Source organism: Aquarana catesbeiana, linkage group LG12 (assembly GCF_042186555.1).
Source record: "Aquarana catesbeiana isolate 2022-GZ linkage group LG12, ASM4218655v1, whole genome shotgun sequence".
NCBI lineage: Eukaryota > Metazoa > Chordata > Amphibia > Anura > Ranidae > Aquarana > Aquarana catesbeiana.
In genome coordinates, this window is record NC_133335.1 from 31,944,477 (window position 1) to 31,961,591 (window position 17,115).

Here is a 17,115-nt window from a genome sequence, read left to right on the forward strand (position 1 = left end):
TTCTCAGAATAAGAAACTGCACACAGCAGAGACTTTGACCGCCGACACTGTGATAGGCTTGCTGAATCTGGCCACACCGCTTCAAAGCTTCCTGGATGTTTAGCTCACATATGAATTTTACTTGTTACCTAGGGTAGGGGTGTATTTATTAAAAAAAAAAAAAAAACTTGCAGAGCTATTTGTTGTGTGAAATTGCATGTACATTCCCTTTGTGCAAATGACAGCAAAATCAAATGTTATCGGGCTATTTTCTCCCCAGGTCAGATATTCTTCATTCGTTCCTTCCAGCACTGTGCTGCCTCTTCCTCCTTTGTGATGTACAGCCGCTGTAAGGTACAAGAGAGCTACCTACAGAGGTATGTTGTCAACAGAGGAAATAACTATGGAGGGGTAGAGGGACAGAGGACACTACTGAGGGGGGAAGCAAAGGATAGTGCTATGCAGGAGTAGGACAGAGGACAGGATACTACTGGGTGGTGGGGGTGTTGCAGAGGACACTGCTCTGGGGGGGGCACTACAGAGGGGGGCAGAGGACACTGCTATGGGGGGGGGGCAGAGGACACTGCTATGGGGGGGGGGGCAGAGGACACTACTGAGGGGAGAAGCAAAGGATAGTGCTATGCAGGGGTAGGACAGAGGAGAGGATACTAATGGGGGGGAGGGGGTTGCAGAGGACACTGCTCTGGGGGGGGGCACTACAGAGTGGGGGGCAGAGGACACTGCTATGGGGGGGGGCAGAGGACACTACTTGGGGGGAAGCAAAGGATAGTGCTATGCAGGGGTAGGACAGAGGACAGGATACTACTGGGTGGTGGAGGTGTTGCAGAGGACACTGCTCTGGGGGGGGGGCACTACAGAGGGGGGGCAGAGGACACTGCTATGGGGGGGGGGCAGAGGACACTACTGAGGGGAGAAGCAAAGGATAGTGCTATGCAGGGGTAGGACAGAGGAGAGGATACTAATGGGGGGGAGGGGGTTGCAGAGGACACTGCTCTGGGGGGGGCACTACAGAGTGGGGGGCAGAGGACACTGCTATGGGGGGGGCAGAGGACACTACTTGGGGGGAAGCAAAGGATAGTGCTATGCAGGGGTAGGACAGAGGAGAGGATACAAAAGGGGGGGGGGTTGCAGAGGACACTGCTCTGGGGGGGCACTACAGAGGGGGGGCAGAGGACACTGCTATGGGGGGGGCAGAGGATACTACTTGGGGGGAAGCAAAGGATAGTGCTATGCAGGGGTAGGACAGAGGAGAGGATACTAATGGGGGGGAGGGGGTTGCAGAGGACACTGCTCTGGGGGGGGCACTACAGAGGGGGGGCAGAGGACACTGCTATGGGGGGGGCAGAGGACACTACTTGGGGGGAAGCAAAGGATAGTGCTATGCAGGTGTAGGACAGAGGAGAGGATACTACTGGGGGGAGGGGGTTGCAAAGGACACTGCTCTGGGGGGCACAACAGGGGGGGGGGGCAGAGGGCACTGCTATGGGGGGAGAGGACACTACTGGGGGGGTGGCAGAGGACACTACTTTGTGGTGGGGGTTCAGAGGACACTGCTATGGGGGGGCAGAGGACACTACTTGGGGGAAGCAAAGGATAGTGCTATGCAGGGGTAGGACAGAGGACAGGATACTACTGGGTGGTGGGGGTGTTGCAGAGGACACTGCTCTGGGGGGGGCACTACAGAGGGGGGGCAGAGGACAGTGCTATGGACACTACTGAGGGGAGAAGCAAAGGATAGTGCTATGCAGGGATAGGACAGAGGACAGGGTACTACTGGGGGGAGGGGGTTACAGAGAACACTGCTCTGGGGGGGGCTACAGGGGGGGCAGAGGACACTACTTGGGGGGAAGCAAAGGATAGTGCTATGCAGCGGTAGGACAGAGGAGAGGGTACTACTGGGGGGAGGGGGTTGCAAAGGACACTGCTCTGGGGGGCACTACAGAGGGGAGGCAGAGGGCACTGCTATAGGGGGGGAGAGGACACTACTGGGGGGGTGGCAGAGGACACTACTTTGTGGTGGGGGTTCAGAGGACACTGCTATGGGGGGGCAGAGGACACTACCACTGTGGTGTGGGGGGGTGGTGGCAGGAGACACTGCTATGGGGTGGCAGAGGGCACTACGGGGGGGGGCAGAGGACACTATTGTGGGGGGCAGGGGGTTCCAGAGGACACTGCTATGGGGGGGAGGGCACTACAGAGGGTGGGGGTTCAGAGGACACTGCTACGGGGAGGCAGAGGACACTACAGTGTGTGGGGGGTGGTGGTGGCAGAGGATACTGCTATGGGGGGCAGAGGGCACTACAGTGGGGTGTTTACATTACACTACCAAGTGTGGGGTGGTCGGAGGACACTACCATGTGTGTGTGGGGGGATGGGGGGCAGAAGACATTACAGTGAGGGGGAGCATAGTATATTATTGGGGGGGTGATGTGAAAGGGAGCAGAGGACACCACTGTGGGAGGGTGGGGTTTGGCATACTACTGTGGGGGTGGGAGTGATTTGAAGCGGGGCAGAAGACACTACTGTGACACACTATGTGTTTACACAATCTTTGATTTCCACCATGTTGTCCAGGTAGATCCCAACCTCTGGAAGCTTGCCTACCCTTGCTCTACGACTAAGCCCAGGGAGGGAGGGAGGGGGTTACATCAGAGAGGCATGGCTTCAGGTGAAGACGAGATGAAGCCATTTTAATTTATACTTTATTGACTGGGCTGATCAGTGTGCAACTCCATACATCTTCCGTGAAGTTTGTAGCATCATGGCTAATCAATTCCCCTATGTCCATGTATTCATTCACCTAGGTTCCCCCTATTCTCCAAAAGTAGAAGACAAGAGGGCCAAAGCAATTTCCCATTTCGAGTCACACAGCACCCAATCTATGCCCTGCCATCCGCATCACATCACAAATGGGGGCAACTGTTTTCAAGCCGCACCTGTGAGCTCTGCTTGTTTGCCTTTAAGTCAGATATAATTACGAAGAAGCTCTCCCCTGAACCAATATATGATGTTTCTTCACTGGAAGTGTCAGGTCTTAGACAAAGATCATGCATTAACCTGTGCAGTGCCATGCCATATGCCTCATGTTTCAACACAAACTTCTGAAAAAGGAATGTGAAGATTTACTCTACTATAGGCCGTGCGTACAGGGCAATAAATGACACCATGAAACGACACGATCAATGTACATCCTATGCAGGTGAAAAGCACCAGGTGCATGTAAGAATGTGCTAGAGTGCTCTCTTTTTGCAAAGCAGCCATATTAACATTGGCAGCACAAATGCTAAGTGACATTTTCCAATGTCTTTGAGATTTAGCTGGAGTGGCCAGAGAAGATGAACCTCTTCCAAGATTTATCTACGATTCACATTCTGAAAAAAAAAAAAGAAGATTATGAAACGAGACTATGGAAATTAATGCTAAGATATGACCCACTGTGCATTCCCGTCGATTGCAGCCCCGTCCATTAGACGTCTAATTTCAAACAATCATCGATTTTTTTTTATCCCAAATGAAGTTTGCTATATCAAATTCCAACGTTTAATGCAATTACTGTGCAATTCATTCAGTGATTTCTTAGATGCTTCTGGTCTACTTTCGATATATTCATTGCTCGGAGATGAATGATGAATGATGATGATTATATAATAACTTTCATACACTTTTGGCCCAAGCATAGACATTAGCGGGAGAAAAGTGGTGAGGCTGGAGGGGAGATTTATTGACTGGGGTTTCTTGTCACATGATAAGAGGAGAGGTTTAAATCATGGCCGGTCCTCGGAACCCGGCGCGCTGGAGACTAAAGCTGTGATTAAACCACTTCTAAACTGCGGCCCCCGGGGACCATCAGCGGAGCGTCTGAAGCATTTGTCTGGCTAATAAGTTTTCGGTGGAGTGCGGGGGCTCATCAGAAGCCCATAAATATTTTATGAACATTTCAGCAAAAAATAAACCAGACTCAGACAGTCTGCAGTCACCTCTAGCTGGTTGCGCTGGGCTCTGGCATTGAGACTTGGCATTATACTGTAATACAGATGGAGCACTGGGGCATTAAAAGGGAACTCCACTTAGCACAATTTGTAAGGATCGGTAGATTTCAAATGGAAATTGGTGGTTTTAGAAATGTTTTTAGAAGCTGATATCTGGGTGCAGTTAGATCTCAGAGCAGGAGAGGGAGCTTTTGTCATCTTGAGCTTTGACATCTGTTAAACGGTTGGTGTTAATGGTTATAGCTGAGCTCCGGGAAGATAAATACAGGTAAATAGATAGAATAAATACAGGTGTATGATTTGTTTCACCTGTGCCAAAGGATTTGTAGTTCTGTAAATCCAGTCCTGAGAAGGACACAGCTCTGCTGCACGTAGTCCAGCTAACGGGATAACAATTCTTTAGCTGTTAGGCCTCATTTACATGTTTGTATTTAAAAGCAAGGGGTGGAATGTGCTAAAAATGCATGTGTCATCAGGCAATGTTATAGATACAGCCTGTTCACATCTATGTGTTGTGTTGCAGCACATTTTTGAAAAATAGCTCAGGATTGTTTTTTTTTTTGTCCACTTGCATGCATTTTGAGGCCCATAACAGTCAATACTTACACATGAAAATGCATGTATGATGCATGCATTTTTAACCCCTGGTAACAAGCTTAAATAGTTGTTTTGGGCCGAGATGAAAAACACTTAATGCTTTAACCACTTCAATACTGGGCACTTAGACACCTTCCTGCCCAGACCAATTTTCAGCTTTCAGCGCTGTCGCAGTTTGAATGACAATTACGCGGTCATGCTACACTGTACCCAAACTAAATTTTTATCAGTTTGTTCCCACAAATAGAGCTTTCTTTTGGTGGTATTTGATCACCGCTGCGGTTTTTATTTTTTGCTAAACAAATAAAAAAAAAACGAAAATTTTGAAAAAAATAAAAGTTTTGCTTTTGTTTCTGTTAAAAAAATTTGTAAATAAGTAAGTTTTCTCTTTCACTGATGGGCACTGATAAGGTGGCACCAATGAGCGGGCACTGACGATGGGCACTGACGATGGGCACTGATATGTGGCACTGATGGGCACTGGTAGGCTGCATTGATGGGTGGCACTGATATGCAGCACTGATGGGCATTGATAGGCGGCACTGATGGGCACTTATGGGTGGCACTGGTTGGCACTGATGGGCACTGATAGGTGACACTGATGGGCACTGAAAGGCGGCACTGCTGGGCACTGCTGGGCACCGATAGGGTGGCACTGATAGGTGGCACTGCTGGGCACTGATAGGCGGCACTGCTGGGCACTGATGGGCACTGATACATGACACTGATATGAGGCACTGATGGGCATCCCTGGTGGCACTGGCAGTGGTAGGCATTGGAGTGGGCACTGATTGGCAGCTGCCTGGGCACAGATTGGCAGCTGCCTGGGCACACATTAGTATTTCCCTGGGCGTCTAGGGGCATACCTGGTGGTCCAGTGTGGATGGCTTCCCTGGTAGTCCTGGGCGGCTTCCCTGGTGGTCCTGGGCGGGATCCGAGGGGAGGCTGTGCTTATAAACAATCAGCACAGACCCCCCCTGTCAGGAGAGCAGCCGATCGGCTCTCCTCTACTCGCGTCTGTCAGACGCGAGTGAGGAAAAGCCGGCCACCGGCTCTTTCTATTTACATCGTGATCAGCCGTGATTGGACACGGCTGATCACGTGGTAAAGAGTCTCCGTCAGAGACTCTTTACCTAGATTGGTGTTGCGGGGTGTCAGACTGACACCCCGCAACAACGATCGCCGCGATGCGCGCCCCTGGGGGGCGTGCAGCGGCTCCATATTCCTGATCACGTCATATGACGTCCGATCAGGAATATCAAACCACTTTGCCGCCGTCATTTGCTAATAGAGCGGGCGGCAAGTGGTTAAAATACATAATATTACCAAAAGTATTGGGACGCCTGCCTTAACACATACCTCCCAACTGTCCCTGATTTCAAGGGACTGTCCCTGATTTGGAGCAATGTCCCTCTGTCCCTCATTCCCCCTCATGTGTCCCTCATTTTGGTCTGATCTATATAGTTGTATATAAAATGCACTTTTTTATCTTTCAAAAAGTGTTTCCCAGTGCTAAACCTTTCATCCAATTTCAAATTTGCTGCATTTGTACATTTTAAAAGCCAATATAAAGGAATAGTAGTGGTAAAAAAAAAAAAGCACTTGTGGGTTTAATTAACTTTTTTTTGGGTTAATTCTCCTTTAAGTGGGTGTGGCAGGGGCCTGTCCTATGCCTACATACATTTGCTAGTAGGTGTCCCTCATTCCCATCTCAAAATGTTGGGAGGTATGCTTAACACACAAACTTTATTGGCATCCCAGTCTTAGTCCGTAGGGTTTAATACGGAGTTGGCCCACCATTTACAGCTATAACAGCCTCGACTCTTCGGGGAGGTCCACAAGGTATAGGAGTGTGTCTATGGGAATGTTTGGCCATTCTTCCAGAAGCACATTTGTGAGGTCAGGCACTGATGTAGATGAGAAGGGCTAGCTTTAAACATTTTTCACATAAAACATTTTTAAAAAGTGTGATGTGCATTTGTCAATACTTTGTAGAACCTCCTTTCTCTGCAATTACAGCTGCAAGTCTTTTTGGGGATGTCTCTACCAGCTTTACACATCTACAGAGTGAAATTTTTGACCAATCTTTTCTGCAAAATATCTCAAGCTCTGTCAGATTGGATGGAGAGCGTCTGTGAACAGGAATTTTCATGTCTTGTCATAGATTCTCAATTGGACTTTTACTGGACCAAACCATGGATATGCTTTGATTTAAACCATTCTATTGTAGCTCTGGCTGTATGTTTAGGGTTGCTATCCTGCTGGAAGGTGAACCTCCACCCCAGTCTCAAGTCTTTTGCAGATGCTAACAGGTTTTCTTCTAAAATTACCCTGTATTTGGCTCCATCCATCTTCCTATCAACTGTGTCCAGCTCCCCTGTCCCTGCTGAAGAAACACATCCCCACAACATGATGCTGCCACCTCCATGTTTCACAGTGGAGATATTCAGGGTGATGTGCAGTGTTAGTTTTCTACCACACATATCGTTTTGCTTTTAGGCCAAAAAGTTAAATTATGGTCTCATCTGATCAGAGCACCTTCTTCTACATGTTTGCTGTGTCCCCCAACATGGCTTCTTGCCAAATGCAAATGGGACTTCTTACGGCTTTCTTTCAACAATGTCTTTCTTCTTGCCACTCTTCCATAAAGGTCAGATTTGTGGAGTCCACGACTAATAGTTGTCCTGTGGACAGATTCTCCCACCTGAGCTGTGGATCTCTGCAGCTCCTTCAGAGTTACCATGGGCCTCTTGGCTGCTTCTCTAATGAATGCTCTCCTTGAATGGCCTGTAAGTTTAGGTGGACGGCCATGTCTTGGTTGGTTTGCAGTTGTAGAGATAGAGAGAAAAGGTGCAGCGCTGGACAAATACCACAAAAAGTGTGTGTGATATATCAATGAATCAATAACATACAAAAGTAACTGATATCCAATAAATAATGGTATTAACATCAGATAAATTGATAAATGATAAAATCAGTTGATGGTGGTAATGAAATTATCGCAAAAACATATATAAATATAAAATAGTGTGAAATACAGTTCATATAGTGAAATGAAAGTGAAATAAAGTCCAAAAATGAGATGTTCAATGCAAGACCCTGGGTCTGTATTCCACCGCTAGTGCTGCCAGCCACCTGGTGATAAAGCAATGGAGGCTTACCGGAAAGCCTGCGACCACCCTTATTCAGGGGGGTCAAAACAGGCTTAGTAGAGTAATCGGAACCACAGGAGACGCTGCTGGAATCTCACCAACTTCCTTCATGGATAGCCGATCAGCAGCAACAGGAGACACCTTAGATGATGTATTCCCAGGAGGCAATTACCACACAGCAATAGATGTGTACTGTATCTGTCTTGATATCAGCTTCATGTAACCTCCTGGGCAGCAGCACTCAGACTGGGAGAGTGAATGGCGGCACTATGAGTCAATAAGCAGCCATGCTCTTTTCCATTTTCGGATGATGGATTAAACAGCTCCGTAACATGTTCAAAGCTTGGAATATTTTTTTAGAACCTAACCCTGCTTTAAATTTCTTCATAACTTCCTTCCTTGGCTTTCATGGTGCTATTTGTTCACTAAGATTCTCTAACAAACCTCTGAGGGCTTCACAGAACAGCTGTATTTATAATGAGATTGAATTACACATAGGTGGACTCGTTTTACTAATTAGGTGATTTCTGAAGGCAATTGGTTCCAAAGATTTTAGTTAGGGGTATCGGAGTAAAGGGGGCTGAATAAAAATGCACGCCACACTTTTCAGATATTTATTTGTAAAAAAAAAAAAAATTGAAAACCATTTATCATTTTCCTTCCACTTCACAATTATGTGCCACTTTGTATTGGTCTATCACATAAAATCCCAATAAAATACATTTACGTTTTTGGTTGTAACATGACAAAATGTGGAAAATTTCAAGGGATATGAATATTTTTCAAGGCACTGTACATGAAAGATGCACATTAACGCATGTGCAAAATGTGCATCAATGAGCAATAAACAAAATGCATAAAAACAGAGATGCAAAGATAGGTACCTAGCCTAATGCCCCGTACACACGATGGGATTTTCCAACAACAAAGGTTTAATGTGAGCTTGTTGGTGGAAAGTCCAACCGTGTGTATGGTCCATCGAACATTTGTTGTCGAACTTTATGCCAACAAATGTTGGTTAGCAGGTTCTCGAATTTTCCGCCAACAAATTTTTGTTGTCTGACTTTCCGATCGTGTGTACACAAGTCCGTCGCATGCTCGGAATCAAATACGAGCCGGAAGCGCTTGGTTTTTTAAAACTGGCATTCATAATGGAGATATCACATACGTCTTGTACGTCACTGCGTTTGTAATTGTTGGCCAACATTTGTGTGACCGTGTGTATGCAAGACAAGTTGGAGCCAACAACCTTCAAACAAAAATCCACGGTTTTGTTGTCGGAAAGTCCGATTGTGTGTATGGGACATTGTAGTTAAGAAATACAATGATGTCATCTTCCCCCCATACCTGCTCATTGGACAGTAGAAGAGCAAGAATAGACTAGTGAGCTCATTCCTTTGCTTACTCTGCCCTTCCCTCATCATCACATTTGCTTGTGTAACCAGGACTATAGTTGCTGTGGGACTTTTCCACTTCATTGTTGTTGCTGCATTATTCTAGCATGGAGCTGAGAGAGTTAAGTTGAACAGTAACTTTTAGTAGCCATTTTTGAGAAGATCACTAGCTGAGTAAAAACATCAAAGTGTGGAGACCCTCTTTAAGGAGATGCAATAGAGGGGTGGTGCTGCGCTAATCCAGCAGAGAGAAATAATGTTGCTAAATGTAGCAGTGTAAATAAAATAAAGCACTAAGAGCAAAACAATCTTCCCCTGATGAAGTCACGTGTTGTGTGACGTCACGCGTAGGGACGGGACAGGCACTCTATGCTGACTGAAGACTGAGATAAGTCGTTTTTGCTCTGCTATATGTGAGTACCCTATGCTGTTCTAATAAAAATGTACTATGGTCAAACAATACTACACTATTTGGTACCCCCTTCTTTCTATTTACGCCCCCTGCACTTACTGAGGGACCAAGTTCTCTGGAGAACAGATCCAGGTCCAATAATAGAAAGAAAGGCAGCTATTACCAGCACTGTTCTTATGCTGATACCTCATTATCTTAACCGGTTCAATACCGGGCATTTTCACCCCCTTCCTGCCCAGACCAATTTTTAGTTTTCAGCACTGTCGCACTTTGAACGACAATTGCGCGGTCGTGCGACGTTGTACCCAAACAAAATTGATGTCCTTTTTTTCCCACAAATAGAGCTTTCTTTTGGTGGTATTTGATCACCTCTGCGGTTTTTATTTTTTGCGCTATAAACAAAAGAAGAGCGACAATTTTGAAACAAAACACAATATTTTTTACTTTTTGCTATAATAAATATCCCAATTTTTTTTAAAAAAACAAATTTTTTCCTCAGTTTCGGCCGATACGTATTCTTCTACATATTTTTGGTAAAAAAAATCGCAATAAGCGTACATTGATTGGTTTGCGCAAAAGTTATAGCGTCTACAAAATACGGGATAGATTTATGGCATTTAAAAAAAAAAATTATTTATTTATTTTTTTTACTAGTAATAGCGGCCATCGCGATTTTTTTTCGTGCCTGCGACATTATGCCAGACACATCGGACACTTTTGACACATTTTTGTGACCATTCACATTTAAACAGCGATCAGTGCTATAAAATTGCATTGATTACTGTGTAAATGTGACAGGCAGTGAAGGGGTTAACCACTAGGGGGAGAGGAGGGGTTAAATGTGTTTCCTAGGGAATGCTTCTAACTGTAGGGGGCGGGGACACACAAGGGGAGGAGACCCATCAGTGTTCCGCTGTACTGGGAACACAGATCGGTCTCCTCTCAACTGACAGGACGTGGATCTGTGTGTTTACACACACAGATCCATGGTCCGGCCCGGTTAACGGGCAATCGCGGGTGCCCGGCGGACATCGCGGCCGCCGGGCACATGCACCGGGTCCTGAGCAACGCGGCGCATGCGCCCCCTAGACGGCCGGGAACCCGAGGCCGTCATATGATGTCCACCCAGGATGGGAGATCCCATCTGTGGACGTCATATTACAATACGCCGGTATTGAAGTGGTTAAGGTAAGGGGCCACTGCCTATCAGTGTGTGATCTTTGCACGAAGAGGAGTCACTTCCTTTCCTATATTCAAGCACTTCACCTTATTACCTGCACATCAGAACGTCCATTCACCTTGCGAAGAAATACTTCCATCTGTTTGATTCAGCAATTACTGCATTTGCACACTATGGACTGATTGGAACTTTTTGTCACTAACATATTTTTTTGCACTAGGCACTTGGTCATTGCTGTGTGTGCGCTGTGTACATGCCATGAACAGCATCGCATTGTTTACATTGAATGTTTGCACCTTGCACAGGAAGTCGTTTCCTTGCAGAGTTTTGCAGGTTTATTGTATTGCACAGTATTTTTAGCCTATGTTTTATTAATTACACTCGTCAGTGCTATTTATGCATTTGTGATTACACTTTGCACTTTATTATTATTGTATATTTTTATATATAATCACGTCACATAATATTTATTTATATAGTCACTGTTAGTGGTTTGTTATTTATCCCTTAGGGATTGTTTTGCTCTTAGTGCTTTATTTTATTTACACTGCTACTTTTAGCAACATTATTTTTCTCTGTTGGATTAGCACAGCACCACCCCTCTATTGCATTTCATTGATTATTTGGGTTTGGTTGGACCCTATTCGGTGCAGGCAGCTTTTCCATTCGCTCCGTCTTATTGTACATGGTAGTGCAGGAATAACCACTTTACACTTTGCATCTTTAAGGAGATCACAGGGGGCAGACATTTTGGCGGTGTCTGGATGAATTTGAAAGGACGGTGATGTGGGGACAGGTAAAAGAAAGGGGAGGAACGGGACAGAAGGGGAGGCTAGAGACACAAATGCGTGGTGAGTAGGCACAAGAGAGGGAGTGGGGAATTGAGCTGCAGACCTGTAAGGAACCCCAGGGCCATCTTAAGAGCATTATAGGCCCCCGGGCAATACAGTGCACTGGGGCCCTGTCTACACAATCAATCAGACTATATTTATTGGTACTTCCAACAAAATCAGTGTTTAAACATTAACACAACCTTTGGACAATATAACTTTTGATGGGCACAGTGGCTGCGTTTGATGGGCACAGTGGCTGCGTTTGATGGGCACAGTGGCAGCTTTGATGGGCACAGTGGCTGCGTTTGATGGGCACAATGGCTGCGTTTGATGGGCACAGTGGCTGCGTTTGATGGGCACAGTGGCTGCGTTTGATGGGCACAGTGGCTGCGTTTGATGGGCACAGTGGCTGTGTTTAATGGGCACAGTGGCTGTGTTTGATGGGCACAGTGGCTGCGTTTAATGGGCACAGTGGCTGCGTTTGATGGGCACAGTGGCTGCGTTTGATGGGCACAGTGGCTGTGTTTGATGGGCACAGTGGCTGTGTTTAATGGGCACAATGGCTGCGTTTGATGGGCACAGTGGCTGCGTTTGATGGGCACAGTGGCTGTGTTTGATGGGCACAGTGGCTGTGTTTGATGGGCACAGTGGCTGTGTTTAATGGGCACAGTGGCTGTGTTTGATGGGCACAGTGGCAGCTTTTGAGGGGCACAGACAGTGGCTGTGTTTGATGCACAACTTGAACTTACTTAAGTAGACAGTGTTAGACTTACTTGAGGCCGCCGGCCTGGTGCAGTACAGTGTGTCACTCACAGCAGCAAGGCAGCGCCAGCTATCAATCAGGGCCGTCTTTCCACTCTGCTCCCTCTCCACGCTGTCTGAAGAGCATGGCAGAGGTGGGCGGAGCTTGTTCACTAGCCGTTAGGGGCGGCCGCGACGCGCTATGAATGCTGGGGCGGCCGCGGCCTCTGACTGACGTCACTGGTTGCTAGCTACCAGGGCAGCCGGCAATTCTAGCAAATGAGCAACCAGTGCAGTCAGTCAACTTAAGCAGCAGATTTCAGCGCTGAGGATCGGCCCTGGATGGGGCCCTCCAGGCAAGTGGGGCCCCCGGGCAACTGCCCAGCGTGCCCAGTGGAAAAAACTGCCCTGAGGAACCCTGCTGCTGGGGACCACTGTCAAGTAAGACTGGAATCCTGCTGTCAGTGATTGCCACTGAGTGAGACCAGGACCCTGTTGCCGGTGACTGCTGCTGAGTGGCACTTCCAAGAAGTTCAGAGACAGACTGTCATCTTCAGGTATACAGAGACAATTATATCCAGCGGCTCCTCCAGGGGTGAGCTGCCCCTCCCACTCTTGGCTGTATGTTAAATTCCAGTTCCTATACTAGTTGCATTAAAAATTATATATTTAATGATTTATTATTAGATATCAAGCTGTATTAATTGGTGTCCTTTTTTTTTGCTGAGAGTTCAGCTCTAAAAGTTAGTGTTTAGAGGTTAAGTCGTCTGGAACAAGTGTAAACTGGGAGGCAGTTGTCACCCTGCAGCACAGGATTTCACAGTGCTTATTGATAATTGGGTTGCTATGCCCACTATTGGCTTTGTACGTGCTAATTTTAATAAACAAAGGATTGACTGTGCAGCAGTCCCAAAGCTCTGTGAAATTCTGTTTGTTCCTCTGTGGTGCTGATCATAAGTACTGATTTCCTTCGTCTACATCTAGGTTGTTTATTAAGTGCTGAAAATGGTCCACAACCCACAGCAGCCTGGAATGGTAAGGTTGATTATAAGACGGCACCACCCTGCTTTAAGATAAGTAGCTGGCATATTTCTAAGAACAATTTGGCAGTACTGATGCCTTTCATTCTGTCCTGTACAACCTTGATAGCTGAGCATTATGTCCCTCTACATTTACTACTCCTCTGGAAATTGCACCAGGGCTGGAGCAGTAGTGTCATATGCCCCGTACACTAAGGTGACCAGATTGTTAAAATGAAATATGGGGACACATTTTTTTTTTTTTACTCGTAATGGCAGCAATCGACAACTCTTTGCCCGTCTCCGCCGTCCGCCTCACAGCCTGTCAAGTCTAAAGCCCCATACACACTATCACATTTTCTGCTGATTTTTCCTTCAGATTTACCAAAACCATATAATATGAGATCAAACCTTAGGAGTTTCAATTTGTATGCAATCAGGCAGGCCCTTGCACTGCATGGTTTTGGTAAATCTGAAGACAAAAATCAGCAGAAAATCTGATAGTGTGTATGGGGCTTTACTCTTCGGGCCACCGGCTACTACTGGGTGGGGAGCAGAGGAAGATCACTCCACCAGGGAAGGCAAGGAGATAAGCAGGCAGGCGGCTGGCCGGGACTTGAGCCAAGGCAGAAGAACATGCGAGTGGAGCTGAATGGGCATGCTCCCGAAACTGAAGAAATAGTCCCTCCGCTCCGACCAGCACATGATCATCAGAAAGGGGCACAGATAATAGAAAAAAATAAACCCCCATAAGCTAGTAGGAGCAGCAGAGGGGGGGGGGGGTGCAATTCAGATTTTTTCTTATTATTCTGCACAGGTTGTCTTTGAAATTGCCCCAGCCCCTGTTCAAATCCAATCCGGGGACAAAACTGGAGACAGACTTGGTCCGGGGACAGTGTCCTCAATCCGGGAACTGTCCCCAGAAACCGGGGATGTCTGGTCACCCTACCGTACACACGATAGGATATTCCGACAACAAAATCCATGTTTTTTTTCCGACGGATGCTGGCTCAAACTTGTCTTGCGTACACACGTCACACAAATCTTATCGGAAATTCCAAACGTCAAGAATGCGGTGACGTACACCAAGCTGAGAAAATATGAAGTTCAATAGCCAGTGCGGCTCTTCTGCTTGATTCCGAGCATGCGTGGAACTTTGTGCGTCGGAATTGTGTACACACGATCGGAATTTACGACAACGGATTTTGCTGACGGAAAATTTGAGATCCAGATCTCAAATTTTGTGTGTTGGAAATTCCGATGGAAAATGTCTGATGGAGCCTACTCACGGTCGGAATTTCCAACAAGCTCCCATCGAGCATTTTCCGTCAGAAAATCCAACCGTGTGTACAGGGAATTACACTTTCTTTGGCATGTTCTTGAGATTTCACAGACTGTAAACAGACTCAAACCAGTGAAGCTGGGAATCCCTAGCCTACCAGATTTCTCATTAGCTGTTCATCATTTTGTCACTGCAGCCGATACAGTGGGATCATTTGGAAAAAAATTGAACAATATCAAGGTAAAAAACAAAAAAGTTCTGGGATGTCAGACTTTCACCGTTTTCATGATCTGTATACCTTCAGACATATTTGAAAAACGCATAGAAAATGTACAACAAATGAGAAGGTGATAAAAACCTTGAAACTAGGCTTTGATCTCTTTTTTTTTTTCACTGTTGCTAACTACATAAAGAAACTTGTAAGTGCACTGTGGCAAAACAAAAGGAATAAAGGATCAGAAAAAGGTCTATTTTTTACTAGGCAAAATTATAATTTTAACAGAAAACCATTCTAAAACAATCAAGGAAGTAATGATGGCCATTTCATTATTAATGCAGAGCACTAAATTTCCTCCTCCAGAAAAAATTGTGCACGCAGTAAATTAGCAGAAGCTGCATAGGCATCGGAGCTGAATCTTAAACTAATTTTAATATTTAATATGCTGAAAGGAATATGTTTTCAGTTCTTATTATTAAAGGGGAATTGATCAAGGATCAGCAAACGAACAGCAGATGAATAGGTTCTTTTTTATCTCTTAATTGCCAATTTCCAGCATTACAGTCACTAGTGTTTTCTACTTGCAGTTACTTATCATTTAGACCAGGGGTCTCCAAACTTTTTAAACATAGGGCCAGTTTACTGTCCTTCAGACTTTACGGGTTTGGACTGTGGCCAGCGTGAGTAGAAAATGTCCCGGCATCAGTAGGGGTAAACAGGAGGAATAGTACCTCATTTTTTGGTTTTAGCAGAAGGAATGGTTGGGATCATTGGAAGGAATAATGCCCCATTGACAGTGTCAGTGGGAGGAATAGTGTCCCATCATTTGTCTTAGCAGGAGTAGTAGTGCCCCAACGAGGAGACGTGTCTGCCTTGGTTGGGGAGCGAGGCTCGAGCTGAGGAGTATGGAGGATTTACAATAAATACTACACTATGGGGGTTATTTACTAAAGGCAAATTCAATTTGCACTACAAGTGCACTTGAAAGTGCCCTGAAAGTTCACTTGGAAGTGCAGTCGCTGTACATCTGAGGGGGACATGCAAGGAAAATAAAAAAACAGCATTTAAGCTTGCACATGATTGGATGATAACACCAGCAGAGCTTCCCCTCGTTTCAGAGCTTCCACTCAGATCTACAGCGACTGCACTTACAAGTGTACTTTCAAGTGTGCTTGCAGTGCACTTGCAGTGCAGAGTGGATTTGCCTTTAGTAAATCAACCCCAGGAGTATTTTTCTCTGGCGTTGGTGATTCTCCTGGTTTTTGGTCGGATGAGAGAAAGCAGTTCCCCTGATGGCCTTATCATAGAGATTGGAAGATCAGCCACATCCACTGATTATCACTTGCACCCCTAATGCCGCGTACACACGACCGGACTTTACAGCATACTTGGTTCGGCGGACCAGAGTCCGTCGGACAATTGATCGTGTGTGGGCTCCAGCGGACTTTTTTTCCCCAAAAGTTCGACGGACCTAGAAATGAAACATGTTTCAAATCTTTTCGTCGGACTCGAGTCCGGTCGAAAAGTCAGCTCGTCTGTATGCTAGTTCCGACGGACAAAAAACGACGCTAGGGCAGCTGTTGGCTACTGGCTATGAACTTCCTCATTTTAGTCCAGTCATACGTCATCACGTACGAATCCGTCGGACTTTGGTTGATCGTGTGTAGGCAAGTCCGTTCATTCGGAAAGTCCGTCGTAAAGTCAGTCGAAAAGTCCGCAGGACAAAGTCTGCCGTAAAGTGTGTACGCGGCATAACAGGAAGATCAGCGATTATTGATTGTGTCTTTGCTGTCCTATAATTTAGACAGCAATTAGCTCTGGTGAGTTTGCACTTCATTCATTAGGTGGAGGCAAGACACCGAGGGTGATATTTTGACATTGCTGATCATCTGCACATGAATTTTATATTTCATACAAGGACACTTTCTCTAATTCTGTGGTTTATTCACCTTATTAACCTATCATACCACCTTTTTTATGCACTTTCTTTATTCTTGATAGGGAATAATTTTATATGTTTTCTTATTTATTCACGTATAGCGCTGCGTTTTTCTTATTATAAGTAGTGCCACATCGATGGTGCCAGTGGGAGGAATAGTGTCCCATTAATGATGTCAGTGAGAGAAATGATGTCTCATCCTTGGTGTCAGTTGAAGGAATAATGTCCCAAGGGCCGGATAGAGGTAAGCAAGGGGCCGCATCCGGCCCCCGGGCCACAGTTTGGAGACCACTGATTTAGACTATTGGAATCTATCGCTGACAATAGAAAGTTTTTTAACTTATTGCAGAGAATGCATTA